This window comes from Taudactylus pleione, unplaced genomic scaffold (genome assembly GCF_031769625.1).
Source record: "Taudactylus pleione unplaced genomic scaffold, aTauple2 ptg000001l, whole genome shotgun sequence".
Taxonomy (NCBI): domain Eukaryota; kingdom Metazoa; phylum Chordata; class Amphibia; order Anura; family Myobatrachidae; genus Taudactylus; species Taudactylus pleione.
The window spans coordinates 717,677-733,910 of record NW_028284404.1 but is presented as its reverse complement, the minus strand read 5'-3'; positions in this window follow the sequence as shown (position 1 = coordinate 733,910).

The window sequence follows — 16,234 nt, the reverse complement described above, 5'->3', positions numbered from 1 at the left end:
CACATATAATTTATTTATTTTTTTTACATTTCCCCTCCTTTTTTTCTTTTCACAATTAGTTTTTATCATGTTGTCACTATTTTTCACTATTTTTCCTCACTAATGACTACCTCACTCAAGCTTGCACTTTTATCAACACATCCATAATATGATAATTTTATTTACATCCCACTTATTTATCCCTTCTTCTTGTTTATATTTATCAAGGGAATCATATAAGTATCACATTGGTCACTTGCAACACACCAATAAATAAATTCTCCTATTTTTAATGTTATGTTTATATTTTGTGCTTTTTCAATCATAAATATATAGATCCCTAATGATATTTATGGGTTTTAAACCGAAAATTATTGCCCACTTACTAATTATTAAACGAATGACTCGTTTTAGCAATCTATTTATAAAACAGATGAATGAACATACCCCCTTTCCTATTGGCTGGTATTTCGATCATACGATTGGCAGCAATGTTTATGACTCACCTCTTTATTGATATTTAGAGGTTTTAATTGATTATCAATGTCCACTTACCAGTTACCTAATGGACTGCTCGTTTCAGCAATATGTTTATATGATTGGCAGTAATATGTCTATGACTCGTTTTTCTATTGACACTAATAAGTTTTAAATCGAACATCACTGTTTACCTCCCAGTTACTAGCTGGACGGCTCATTTTAGTAATGTGTTTACAACACAGATGAATGAACACACCCCCTTTCCTATTGGCCGTAATTCCGATCACATGATCGGCAGTAGTTTCTATGACTCACTGCATGAATCATGTGATAATACATGTGACTACTGATGAGGGCTATCCCCTATTGGATGGGGATACCATGTGACATGGGATACCAACATGATTGGAGTTTCAAACTAGAATAAATAGCTGGTCGAGCTGAACAATCGGGTTCAGCTTTGAAAAAGCTGCTTATAGTGAAACGCGTGCGTCGGCATCACTGGCAGCTCCATCTTGTTTGTTGTTTGTTGAAAGGGATAATATGTCTACACCTTTTTGACTGAAAGATGCTATGTAGCGGCATGTATTAGGTCCAACTACCTCAGGATAATATTCTGCATAGCCGATAATTGCCAACAGGCTGATACTGCAGAATAGGACACATTGTTATAGAGCAATATATGGTCAGCTGTGTTATTAAAGCTAATAAGCTGACATCAATATACCACAATGTGTTGTGTGCCCTGAACATTTGGACCTCACACAGTGTAACACTGAAGATAATGACAGTATGCACTGTGTCAGACTCTAACAAATTGATACTAAATGCATAAAATAGATTGTTGCAGATTAGTATGTCATTCGGTCTCTAATGCTGGCCATACACGCTGCAATTATCGGGACGTTCTGCCCGATATCGGCGGATCGCCGCAATAATTGTAGCGTGGGGGGTGGTGACTGAAGGTTAAATATTGCTCGGTCGGGCATGCTGGATTGTCCAGCATGCCCGTCCAATGCGATATTTACCCGGTAACTGTCGGCCACATCGGGCAGTGTATGCAGACAGCCGACAGATGGACATTTCCTGTGTTCCTTACTACGGAAGGAACAGGGAAATGTGTCCTCCCCCGGGGGCGGAGCGCGGATGTCGGGCTATACACTGTGAGATTTCTCTCACAGTGTATGCCGCGGACATCTGCGGCTGGCAGCCGGCCAGATAAAATGTCTGTCGGTCTGACAGAAATTTATCTTGCCGTGTATGCCCAGCATAAGTAATAGAATTGATAAATTGAGACTGCTATGTTGGGAGCTGTTGTGTACCCTAAGCAGATTTATGACACACAGCGTGATACTTATAAAACCTGAATCACTTTTCACTTGCATATAGTATAACTGATAGTAGCAATCTGCTGCTACTGTTGTAAACTGGTAACAACTGGCCCACTACAACAATTAAGTTAGTAGCATGATAAACATGCTGTCACACTAATCCAATAAGGATATGCTATAAATATTAAAGATAATCATTTGGGGAATTGTGGTTATAAATTAATATTCTGCTCCTATATATTCCCCCACACAATGAACCTCAGTGTATTACATGAGTGTGTTACAATGAGATTGCTACTACCCATTTGATAATAGATCAGTATAAGAACACAGTGATAACCCGGTGTTAAGACTGACAAACCACCATTATAAAGAGTCCCTATTTACAACTAACAGGGGAATTATATATGAATTTCCGCCTCTAATAAATTTGGTGTGTCAATACTATTATATTGGATGCAATATTTACTCATGCCGCTGGTATACATAGCATCTATAATAGATAGGAACAATTTGTAATCTTGACATATATATATGATTAAATGATTTATTAACATTTATAGTCAATTGGGTGTAGTTACACCCCGTGCAACAATACATCAGTGGATCTGCCTCCCTTTTTATGTATATGTGTGTTTTGTTTGATATCAATTTTAATCCTTATATTTCACTGTTTATTCCCTTTCCAATAGGGTACATCTATTTTAGGTATTAACCAATAAAAGTTATATTTTATTTAATATTTATTTCTATTTGTGCACCCACCACCAACAACTCCTTATCCCTTTTCTAAATATAACTCTCAGGGAACATGGCCGCCACTGCTATGAAGCAGCCCCTGCTCCATATAAAAATCCATGGTGGTCTAGTGGTGAGTGTGGTTAGACTGGGAGCCCCCACTGCCAGCACCCATAGAGGTGCCAGAGGTCTCCTGTTCTGGTGGTGAAAGCTGCTAACCCACAACTCCCAGCATACCTGCTTACCTTGCTTCCCCCGATGAGCACCGGCTGCGGCTTGCGGCTCCTGATGTGTGTCTCATCCCTGTGCCCCCTAGTGGAGGAAAAAGAGATTAGTATTTTTTACATATGCAGTAGAATGGTCCCTGCTTTGTATTAGAATAGTTCCTGCATTGTTTATCGATCACTAGAGTGGTCCTTGTATTGTGTATCGGTCACTAGAGTGCTCCCTGTATTGTGTGTCGGTCACTAGAATAGTTCAGCTTAGTAAAATGAGGCTGGTATATGATGTATTTATTTATAGTCCGTTGTCATAACAATTTTTCACTGATTTCAATAACTTTTTAAACCACACCTACATTAGGCAAACTGCACCCACATTAGGCAAACCGCACCCACATTAGGCAAACCGCTCCCACATTAGGCAAACCACACCCACATTAGGCAAACCGCACCCACATTAGGCAAACTGAACCCACATTAGGCAAACCACACCCATATTAGGCAAACCACACTTACAGACCATTTTTCCAGATGCATGCACTGGTAGAAAAGCCTGGACACTTGCTTGCATCTGCCCCCCAGGCTGAAAGTTGCCAGCCAGCCCCTGGTGATATGGACTAGAAATGCTCCAGTCTAATAAAACTGTTTTTTAATACTATAACTGTGTGATTATAGCGCCTGGGGCTGGGTGATCATCACCTCTCTGTCAGGGAAGTAAAAGGAAACACACCTGTTGCGATTGATGGAACCTACTTGAGCCACTGGACACTGAAGAGGGAGTTACACTACAAAGCCCAGGCTGGCCAGGCACATAGGTCCTGATTCTGCCATCCGGCCATGGCGGTCTGCCTAATACATTCTGCTAATGCAAGCCTCTGCCTGTTTATGCTGAACATCCGTGTGTCTGCATGTGGAAAACAGGGCCACCCACTGTATTTCCATCCATAGCCATCATCATTAGTATCAGGACTTACACCCACCCCATGCTGGCTGCAAATGCTACTTCTAACACAGGCCCCCCATCTGCGTCTGCATGCTGTGTGCGAGCGCGGAGGTCATTCTACATGACAATGACACTTCCACTGGAAGGATGGCTCTGTGCTATAGTATGGCCAACGCCTAGTGACCGCACATAAGGGTTAAAGTAAAAAAAAAAATGTTGACCATGTGTGTCAACTGTTTGAACCTGGTGACCTTTTAAACCCTGTCGACCTTCTATACTATTGACATATTGTACCTGTTGACCTTTTGTCCCTAGTGACCTATTGCATCGTGACCATCTGGTGTAGACCTTGTCCCTGTCCTCCTATACATTGTTGATGTGTTATACCTTATCTCCCTGCTGATGTTACTGCCGGGGGTTCCGGAGCTGGTAGGGAGATCTCCTGCATCTCCTTGTTGTTACAATTTTGTATCCTCTAACGGGGGCACAGGTCTCGTCTGCTGGTGTTATGGCAGTTGGTTCACATGCGCTGCTTGTAGATGGCATTGGTGACTCTGCCGGTGTTATGGCAGGTGGTTCACATGCGCTGCTTGTAGATGGCATTGGTGACTCTGCCGGTGACTCTGCAATCAGAAAGAGACACAACACTGTTATTGATACGTTTATGCATCCTACAATGTCCCGGTAGCCTAAGGTTGTTGTAACAAGAAAAGGGCCACACATAAATATGAATTTCAGTAAAACTTATGGAGGTTGTCAGTAAAAATGATGCAGGTCCAGCCCTGAAATACATGTTTTATATTATGATAACATGCAGTAGGCGAGTGCATTTAAAGTCACATATATGTGCCCACGGTGTGTGGTGTGACTGTAGGAGGCTAAAGCTTATTAGATCCATTTTAGAGCAATTTGATCATGAACCAATTTAACATATTTTCCAAAGTCACCCGAAACATCCTGGAAACTCAATATTAGGGAGTCCCCTGCACAGCTGGGAGAGCCGGTCACTCTCCCACATCCTACTAACTTCCATGTGACCAATCTAAGCTCCCAGCTACAGAGTTGTATAGATACTTCCAGCTCAGACATTGTGGGGTAAATTTACTAAAGTGAGAGTTTTTAGAAGTGGAGATGTTGCCCATAGCAACCAATCAGATTGTAGTTATTATCTTCTAGAAGGTGCTGGTTACATGTTAAGTAGAATCTGATTGGTTGCTATGGGCAACATCTCCACTTCTAAAAACTCTCACTTTAGTAAATATACCCCTGAGTGTCTGACACGATGAGGACAGATTACTTCATTCCACTTGCCCCAGGCACAATATTATGTAATATAAATGACTGGTAGGACAGCACAGGGGAAAGAAGTCAGTCACACCCCACTGCATGTAACAGTAGAAGACATCGGCCACATGTAGAAATGTTCCTTTATCCAAACGTTATGGTGGGAAGTGATCACTGTTGTTAGCAGGGTTCTAAATAACTGGGGCACCTTCCTCAGATTTGTCTCCTCTGCATCTCTACCCACCTTATGGTCATACAGTAAGTGGTACATATTACATCACATACTGACAGCCCAAGTAATACATGCTATATATAGAAAGGTTTAATAAATGTATCTTGCCATAATATAAAATAATTGTTACTTAATGAGAGTTTCCATTATTTCTCATTCTACCTCTTTAGTGAAATATAATTTATGCTCTTAGACACCATACTAGCCACACATAATAATGTATATTACAGTAAGTAGCCGGGGACAGTACTCACCTTCCTCATCCTCAGGTCTCTCCAGGATAGATGTACAGTCAGCACATGCCCAGGTGCACTCCACCGATGTCAGGGCAGAGCAGGTGAGGTGGGTTCCGGATGCTCCGCAGCACTGGCAGCGGATTATGCACCAATCACTGAAAGGGGAAACACATAGGATAAATCTCTTCCCTAAAGCTGGAGCTATAACCCTGAGTAAGAGAGCGTCGTGTTTCTGGAAGAGATGGAGAACCTCAGGTACTAAAGGTTTTATTGTATATTAGGGATGATCAGACAATGTGGCAGCTTATAAGATGTAAACACGGTGTAATATGTAGGGGAGTTTAATAAATATTTAAAAAAGAAACACTCCTGAAATACAAAGGCGTTATATACTGTACTACAGGGCACCGGACATATAGCGAGATAAGTCACGAAAGGCAGTGTCGCTGCCCCAGCATGTCACCGTAACCATGTCCATCTGAGCAGCACCAGAGCGCTAACTAAGCGCAAAGGATGATACGTCGCCCGACTTCCTTCATTCTGCCTACAACCCGGGCATTGGTGGAGGATAAAAGGCACAAATCAAAATATATATATATAGTGTGGGGTGGAGAGAGAGAGCAAATGCCATCAAATGATGATTATTTGGGGGGGGTGTAAAATGTCTGGTTACGGCTCTAAGATTGGTGTTAGGTTCAGTAATGTAGAAATGTTTAATTGAATCCAATTTACCCTCCACTCTCACTGTGGGTTCTTCCTCTGTCACACAGGCAGGGTTCCACATCACACCTCTGGTGCACTTGCAGTAGCTCTCTGTAAGCGTTGTCCTCACGCTCCCACGCTGCATCTCTGTAAGGTTAATGTGATATAATGTCACTGACGTACACTGAGGTCTGTATTCTGTCTGTCTCACATGGTTCTTTCTACACCTTGCCAGACACGTGACAATATAACCAGGCAGCAATGGGCACCTACATGCACCACTACTGACCAGCACAGATGGCAGAGAGTAAATGACATTTGGACACTGTACCAGGTCCCTGATCCCCCACAAGTAAATCTGTCTCCATGTGTACCAGGCATCACATCTACAAATCTGGCCGGGGAACCTGGGCCTGGCATTGGGTGTACAGCACCATGACAAATGCCATGACCTATATATAAGAGATAGAAGACAAAACTCTCCCAGCCGTATTACATAGATGTTGGAGCGGCTGACACTATGATTGCACACCTGGCTGGCTATCAGTTATAGCTGTAGGAAGAAGCTGTAACACTTTCTACAATGAAAGGAGAGTGTGTGAGCTGGGGCACAGGGTGTAACAGCTGCCATAGAGAGGTCACCTCTGTAGTTACTGTGAGGAATTATAGGGTCAGTGTTTGGCAAATTGGACAAGATGGCTGAGTTTAGCATCTCGCTAAGCGTCACTGGAGTCTGTTAGAACAGTTGGAACATGACCGCAGTCATAGGCCTGATTCTCAGGGGGACGCAAGAATGATCGATGTTGCGTCATTGGTCAGAGCAGAACTCATAAATTATATAAATGTTGCAGGTGCCATTTTCTTAAATGAGATGCCAACTGCTGGCTTCTCAGATCCACTGTACGCATCCTAAAATGCAGCATCGGATCAAAATCAGGAACATCGCATTGGACCATCGTACATCTGAGAAACACTATTGCTCAGAATGTACAGCACAACTAAGCTGCCTAGGCCAGCGAACAGGGGCATATTAAGTAGGAGGGGCCTGTGTGCAGTCTCCGTCCGGTGCCTCCTCCTCTCCACCCAGTGGCCGGCAGTGCCCTGAGCGCAGCAGTAGACTCTTGGCACTAGTCTGAGCCAGAGTCTACTGCACATGCGCAGGTCACCAGCAAAATGGCGCAGCAGCCATTTTCCCGGTGATTTTCCTACTGCGCAGTGGCGGAAATTCATCCCAGATGCCCGGAGGCAAGTTATAATTTGGTAGCCCCCCATCACAGCCGCTGACACTGTAATGTAGCAATTCACATGCAGACAGGCTATAGACAGATGAAGGTAGCAGCTAATTGTCTGACATGGAGCTCTCCACTAATGTATGGTGGCTTCTGAGGTGCCGGGAAGGGGTGCCATGTATTGGGCGGCTGTGACGGTACTCTCTGGGTACATAGTTATAGCCCTAAGTGGGGTGAATATGTTGTTGACAAAGGAGGAGGTGCCCCTTCAGAGCTGGAGCCCGGCGGCAGGCACCTCCATTGTCTCCCATATTTCTTCCCCTGCTACTGTGAGTGTTACCTACACTGTGGTGTTACTGCGAGTGTTACCTACACTGTGGTGCTACTGCGAGTGTTACCTACACTGTGGTGTTACTGCGAGTGTTACCTACACTGTGGTGTTACTGCGAGTGTTATCTACACTGTGGTGTTACTGCGAGTGTTACCTACACTGTGGTGCTACTGTGAGTGTTACCTACACTGTGGTGTTACTGCAAGTGTTACCTACACTGTGGTGTTACTGCGAGTGTTACATACACTGTGGTGTTACTGCGAGTGTTATCTACACTGTGGTGTTACTGCGAGTGTTACCTACACTGTGGTGCTACTGCGAGTGTTACCTACACTGTGGTGTTACTGCAAGTGTTACCTACACTGTGGTGTTACTGCAAGTGTTACATACACTGTGGTGTTACTGCGAGTGTTACCTACACTGTGGTGTTACTGCGAGTGTTACCTACACTGTGGTGCTACTGCGAGTGTTACCTACACTGTGGTGTTACTGCGAGTGTTACCTACACTGTGGTGTTACTGCGAGTGTTACCTACACTGTGGTGTTACTGCGAGTGTTATCTACACTGTGGTGTTACTGCGAGTGTTACCTACACTGTGGTGCTACTGCGAGTGTTACCTACACTGTGGTGTTACTGCAAGTGTTACCTACACTGTGGTGTTACTGCGAGTGTTACATACACTGTGGTGTTACTGCGAGTGTTACCTACACTGTGGTGTTACTGCGAGTGTTACCAACACTATGGTGTTACTGCGAGTGTTACCTACACTGTGGTGTTACTGCGAGTGTTATCTACACTATGGTGTTATTGCGAGTGTTACCTACACTGTGGTGATACTGCGAGTGTTACCTACACTGTGGTGTTACTGCGAGTATTACCTATACTGTGGTGTTACTGCGAGTGTTACATACACTGTGGTGTTACTGCGAGTGTTACCTACACTGTGGTGTTACTGCAAGTGTTACCTACACTGTGGTGTTACTGCGAGTAGCAACATAACTCAACCGGAGCGGCAACGCCATCACCGCAGATGCACAATGTGGCACCGATGCATGCACATAACAGAAACCCTCGTCATTTGTCACCAAATCAGTACAGTGCCCACCTCTGACTCCCCCCATAGAACCATAGCGGCATCTACAGACGACTGCATTTGGCCAATTGCTTAATAATGAACTGATGAATTTCATTACATTAGTATTGGGCACATGTTGGTTATAGCATTACATTAGTATTGGGCACATGTTGCTTATAGCATTACATTAGTATTGGGCACATGTTGCTTATAGCATTACATTAGTATTGGGCACATGTTGCTTATAGCATTACATTAGTATTGGGCACACGTTGCTTATAGCATTACATTAGTATTGTGCACATGTTGCTTATAGCATTACATTAGTATTGGGCACATGTTGCTTATAGCATTACATTAGTATTGGGCACATGTTGCTTATAGCATTACATTAGTATTGTACACATGTTGCTTATAGCATTACATTAGTATTGGGCACATGTTGCTTATAGCATTACATTAGTATTGGGCACATGTTGCTTATAGCATTACATTAGTATTGGGCACATGTTGCTTATAGCATTACATTAGTATTGGGCACATGTTGCTTATAACATTACATTAGTATTGGGCACATGTTGCTTATAGCATTACATTAGTATTGTGTACATGTTGCTTATAGCATTACATTAGTATTGGGCACATGTTGCTTATAGCATTACATTAGTATTGGGCACATGTTGCTTATAGCATTACATTAGTATGAAATACAAGGTGAACAACCACAGAAGTGAGCGGTCACTTCCCCGTGTAAGCTATGTACATGTATCGGCACCAGTGGCGTCTCTATAATGGGTGCAGGGGACACACAGCGCACTCCTTGCAGCCATCTCAGTTACCTATGTACAGTCCATCCCGCTGCTGCCCAGCAACATTACTCTGTTATTATGCAAAGTGGCGCCGGCACCAAGTTTCTGGCGTGATCACCAGATAAGTGTAGCTGACACCACATTTCCAAGTATAATGCCAGAATACTGACATGTATTGTCAGGGGGGGGTGTGGCTCACAGACATCTGCACGTGGTCCCCTCCAGCCTCATTATGCCCCTGGTCGGCCCATCCGTTTAGCGATGCGCCCAGTGAGGGATGAGGGTGAGGGTGGTGCCGGATTCTACAGTATTATGTTAAAGGTAAATAAAACAGTTATATAATATACCTGTGAGGAATGTAGATGCCCATCCGTACCATCTCCTTCTGGAAGCACTCCATATTCTGGCATATGGGACACTTCAGGTAATACTTTCCTGCGCTTAGTGCCTGCATCTGTAATAAATGTACAGTTAGAGGTTCGAATTAATTAATATATATATATATACGTGTCCTGTCCTATGCACTGGTGGTGTCTTGAAAAAGACAGCGTTTTTGCGGTGGAAACATCGACCTTCTTGATTATTGCACCAATGCTGTGACAAGTAAAGAAGGTGTTTTACCACTATGAAGAGAAGTCCTGGTGAGTGACCTCTGCTTTTGTGCAACTACTTTGGATGTGGATTTGGTGTTCATTGAGCACCAATGAGGCGTCACCACAGACAAAGCCTTACTGATATATACAGAGTGTGCTGGCTGTCATTTGGAGATATATATATATATAACATACTTACAGCTATAAAGCAAAAGTCCTGCACAAGAGCTGACTGAGTGAGTATAAGACACCAGCCTAATGTCAGGCAGCATCATCATGTGTCATAAAACATCATATACAGTATAAAGAGTGGACACAGTTATCAGCTTCTGCATTAGATCACCCATAAAATGCAGAGCGATATATGTAGTGTCCCATCTGTCCTCCCCTTACCCCTAAGACCCTGCGAGCGATTGGTGTACAATGACAGCACCTCATTCCCCTCCTCCCAATCCCTCCTAGGTCCTCTCCAATCAGGCTTTGGGTCCCTTCATTCCCCCCACAATCACTGGTGGCCTCCTCATGGCCAGTTCACTATTCTTATATCCCATGACCTCACAGCAGCATGTGATATTGGTGACCACCCCCCATTCTCCTCTAATCCCTCCACTCCATGGGGCTCCTCCTGGCTCACCTCCTGCTTATCTCATCGCACTTTTGGGGCAATTTATCAAGATTATTTTGGCCAAGACACTGGCTCCGATAAGAGTCTGTCCCGGTGAGGAGTAAGTAGTAACGTGAGAACTTACCTGCACGCAGGTCCTGTGGAGCCAGGTATGTTTGCAGCAGGGGCATTTAATCACCTCATAAGATGGAGATGGTGTCAGATCTTCCAGGCAGATGGTGCATGCACTGGGGTCTTCCTGTGGCTTAGCCTTCTGAAAGGGCCGATGCTTTGTGCAAAATGATCTATAAGGGAACAATGTAAGAGTACAAATTGTGAGTACTTCAAAGGAAACATCAATAGAGCCTCTGTAACTGCATGTTCTCCCATAGAGCTACCTCCTGCTGTCACCCCATGTGTGACCTCTTCTACATTTAAAGACTAAACAATCCACCCAAAAGCAAAGTTTTGTTACCACCCCTTTCCCCGACGCTCAATGCCAGGTCTCTATCATCTATATATTTAGTCTTTATCCCCACGTCCACATTCTCCAATAATACAGTATGATATCACGTACATTGCACATGGCATTTCTCGCACTTAATGCACTTTAGCTATAACTAATGGGATGTAGCCAATACCTAGAAGTAAATGGATTACTCACGGAAACTGCTCGGCATACTGGGAGATGAAGCCCTTCTCCTGGCCACATGGGAAGTGCACGTTCTCTGTGCAGCCCTTCCTGCTGCAGTGGATGGATGCTCCCGGTTCCTTACACACTGTGCAGGTCTGCAAACATTATAAATGACAAATGACAATAGTGAGTAAGAGAAGAACAATGGGTGTAAGGAGGTTCCCCACTATATATAATGGGATGTAGTTTATTTCCCAGCTGTCGGGAAGCCGGCGCTCAGAATGCCAGTGCTGGAATCCAGACACCATTTAGTACCCGGCACCAGCATCCCAACCACCGGCATCCCGACGGTAAGTATTGCGTGATAGGGGGAGGGTGCTAGGGGTTAGGATTAGGCACTTGGGGGAGGGCTAGGTTTAAGCTGCAGGGGGGAAGGGAAGAGAGGTTTAGGCTTCGGGGAGGGAGGAACAGGTTTAGGCTGTGGGGAGGGAGGCATAGGTTTAGGCTGCGGGGAGGGAGGAACATGTTTAGGCTGTGGGGAGGGAGGGACAGGTTTAGGCTGTGGGGAGGGAGGGACAGGTTTAGGCTGTGGGGAGGGAGGGACAGGTTTAGGCTGCGGGGAGGGAGGGCTAGGTTTAGGCTGTGGAGAGGAAGGGACAGGTTTAGGCTGTGGGGAGGGAGGGACATGTTTAGGCTATGGGGAGGGAGGGCCAGGTTTAGGCTGCGGGGAGGGAGGGACAGGTTTAGACTGTGGGGAGGGAGCAACAGGTTTAGGCTGCGGGGAGGGAGGGACAGGTTTAAGCTGTGGGGAAGGATGGACAGGTTTAGGCTGCGGGGAGGGAGGGACAGGTTTGGCTGTGGGGAGGGAGTGATAGGTTTAGGGGGAGGGTTTAGGATACTTACCTGCAGGTGTCAGTATCCTAAACCTGTCGGGATGCCTGCATCGGGATTCTGACCACCAGGATCCTGAGTGCTGGCTTCCCTTACCCATCCCTAAATAACCCCTTTACTAATAATAAAATCATCACTGTAATTAACACGTATAGCCAGGTCCTCTGCTAACCACCTTCTGTGCTGCTCCATAGTTGAAGAGATAGGAAACAGCAGCTCTAAAGCCAGGTACACACTGATAGATATATCACCTGCTCGCTTAAATGGGTGATATAACTATAGTGCATCGCCGGGTGTGTACATGTGTATAGGAGACGTCGTTCACAGCCATATCTGATCTGTTGTGCGGCATAGCCGATTGCCAATATATCTGAAAGATACATCGGCCATCTGCTGGTATGTACGGACGATCCGCCTATCACCCGTACACATACAGCTAGACCTGGCGGTGATTGTCAGCTCAACTGGGTGGGCGATTTAAATGCCCTCCCATTTGAGCTGTCAAGCCCGGCACATTGGGCAGACGAATTGGTAAGTATACACTTACCAATCGTCAGATAGGTTGTCGACCTAGTGTGTACCCAACTTTATGCTGGGTACACACTAGACGATGTGTGTACTCAGGATCAGGCACAATATGTGTAATTCAGTTTTCCTGTGACATAAAAAGAGAATGTTTGCTGGGCGCCGGTCACACAACATGAGGAAGTATCACCATGATCAGCCCCCTCACCATCTCTGCTGCCCGTCTCGCTGCCTTCCGCACGTCCGTGAAGAGGAAGCCGTAGAATCCTTGGCTGTCTCTGCCTCTTTGCGGCATACCGGTGGATAGCAGCTGGATCAGAGAGAGAGGGGAGATGTACTTATGGGTATAATCACTGAGCTAACACCTGTACTGCATTCCCAATAACAATGTGATACACTTGTGTCTGTAGCGTATATTCCCGTGTTATTACTGGGAGTACATTGTTACACTGTTTCCTGCATTTAGCATTAACTGTGCAGATATCTACATATCCTTAGGGGAAGATTCCGCAAAAAAATATTCACTATGTCTAAAGTTAAAAATGGAGGAAATATATATATATTGTGTCGTACTGGGGCATAAAGGGCTCACCAGGGAAAAGCAGTGATAGGGGCCTATCCGACAGAGGGGGTGTGGTCATCCAACAAAGAGGTGTGGTCATCCAATAGAGGGGGTGTGGACAGCTGCCACATTTGCTTAGCTAACCATTAGGCAAATCTTGATGTAGTTTCTATAGAAGTGAATCATGAACTGATGTTTATCAGGGGTCCTGCTCCACAAGGTAACTGACCCTCTAATATAGTAACAATGTACAATTCAGTGCACAGTCTGGAGCATGACGCCTAGAGGAGGGGGTGGGGCTTTCAGACAGTGGGGCCCACCGGGGATTTCCCCTATACCCCTGTGGGCCAGTCCCACCCTGTGTGTGTATGTATACTGATGTTCATCAATCATTTATTAGCATATATACCAGGCAGTAGTGGTGGACGGTCAGTTTCTCTTTGCTATTAGTTAGCAAATCTCCAAATTTGGCCACGTCATTCTCTGCACGGCCGCAGAAAATGCATTCTGTGGAAGCAAGACAAGAGGTTATCTGTAAGATGTGCTATTTATATGTGTGTCACCTCCAGCAATACATGTTTAAAATGAGTGTCATCATGCAATAATGTCCTGAGTTCGATTCCTGATCAAGCCACTATGAGTGTAGAGTTTGCATGTTCTCCTTGTGTTTAGGTGGGTTTCCTCAGGTTTCATCCCACACTCCAAAAAACACAAAAAACAAAAACACAAAAACACAAAAACACACTGGCAGGTTAATTTGCTTATGCCAAAAAATTGAAAATAATTAACCCTGCAGTAATGTGTCTCCAAGTGATAGGGAATATATATATATAACTGTTCATAAATAAGTAATAATAATGTAGTGCCAGAGATATAAATCATACAAAATACAACTTACACCTACAATACAGCACAAGTACATACAAGGTTGGTGAAGGACGGCAGCTGTGAGACAGAGGGTAGATGGTGGTGCTAATTAGAGCTCATAGACTAGAGGGAGAGCATAATGATAAGATAATAGGGGCTGGTGGGACTGTAGCTGGCAGAGCATACAGAGGGAGGGAGCATAGGTTATATAACAGGACGGGGGACGTGATGGGGCTCATGGGGTGGTGCGGGGGCGTGATGGTAGAATAGCCTCATCGTGGCCCCGTCCCCACTACACAATGACGAGATTACCAGGATTGTGAAGCAGGGGGCAAGGCCATCATGATGCGATTCATCACAAATCACTTTATCTGCCCCTCTGCTGCAGGGGTGTGTGTGGGGGTCCAAGGGAATGTGGCCGCCCGGGAGACTTGACCACTTTTCCAGGCGGCTGGGAGTGCAAGACAATTTTTGGGAGCCTCCTGGACGCTCCGGGAGAGTAGGCATGTATTATAAAATCACCGGTAATCACCATCACTTACAGATATTCCAGCATAATGTGCCCAATATTGTAATTACTGGGGAGGGTAAAGGTATCTCCAAACAATGTCTGATTGTTCCTGTTTACAGCCCCCAAGAATATATCATTTATATAACATTGTATTATGGGACTAGTTCTGACATGGTTCCCCCTCCCCAACAATAGCAGCATTTGGGATACTGTATCATTGCTGGAATATCACACAGACATGGCAGCTCCTAGTAACTAGATAGTGGCTGAGACCTGCACCGAGCACTGTGGTACAATACAGAGCAATCATTTTACAACAATGTAAAGCTGTGCGGGAGAACTACCCCTAATCCATAAAGAGCATTATTATTATTAATGACCCACTGTATAATTACTAGGAGGCAGCTCTCAGGACACCAGCAATGTGTGTAATTACAGTTATATTACTGAAGGTGTAATAAGACTTCTCCTGGCTCCTCTCTTACCGGGAGCGGCGTCCAGCGATGAGCTTGGAGCCGGATCCCTATTTGTCTTTCGCTTTCTTTTCCTAAACAAAGATACAAAAACAAAATGATGCCATAAATGTGCAAATCATAATAACCCTCCTTTATGTATGTGTCCTATACAGTGTATTCTGAGAGTTGGCGCTTTAGTGGAAGTGGGTCGCAAGGTGCCGAAAGACCAGAGGATCAGAAACAGCCACACTAGACCCTTAATGTCCAACCAAACCATAACTACATGTATGACTTCCACCCAAAGGCTTCACAGCAACCACACGCTAAGAGGTAAAGATTGTGCACACATATACTGTATAGGGGTTATGTGTAACTGTGCAATAATCCAATCAGATTGCTTTCATTAAGGGTCATTTACAAACTGCAAGAAGTTGGACACTTCTCTATGTGCAAACGTGATTCAACAGGCCACAGTCCCTGGGACTGCCCTCAGACAATGACTCTGCACCTCTGTGGGTATACAGCAGCAGCAGATACACTAGAAAATATAATTGTGCATGATGAAATATTGCATCACTTCCACACCCAACCGACACTAGAACCACCGCATTTACCTGTTTTTTCTCCTAGAATACTGCTCGGCTCCATCTCACTTACAGTATGTCTTACATAATATCATGAGAGTGAGGGGACATCAGGACTGTGCCTATTACAGGTGTCACATTTGTGTATGTAAATGGTACATTGGCAGAAGTGTACTATCTGAGGCTATCTGGGCCTGCAAATGCATGCACTGCCTTATAACACCCTGTGTATTTCCAGGTGTGTGATGTGGGACTTTACTTTCATACATGAGCCTGTCCATCTGCACCAGGTGCATCAAACCAAAGTGTTAGTTAGTCGGAATTGTATTTGTATATTTTTGCTTTGCATGCAAATACGTAATCTTCACTGAGTACTTGTTACAAAACTAATGCAATATGACAGCTCATATGTATCAC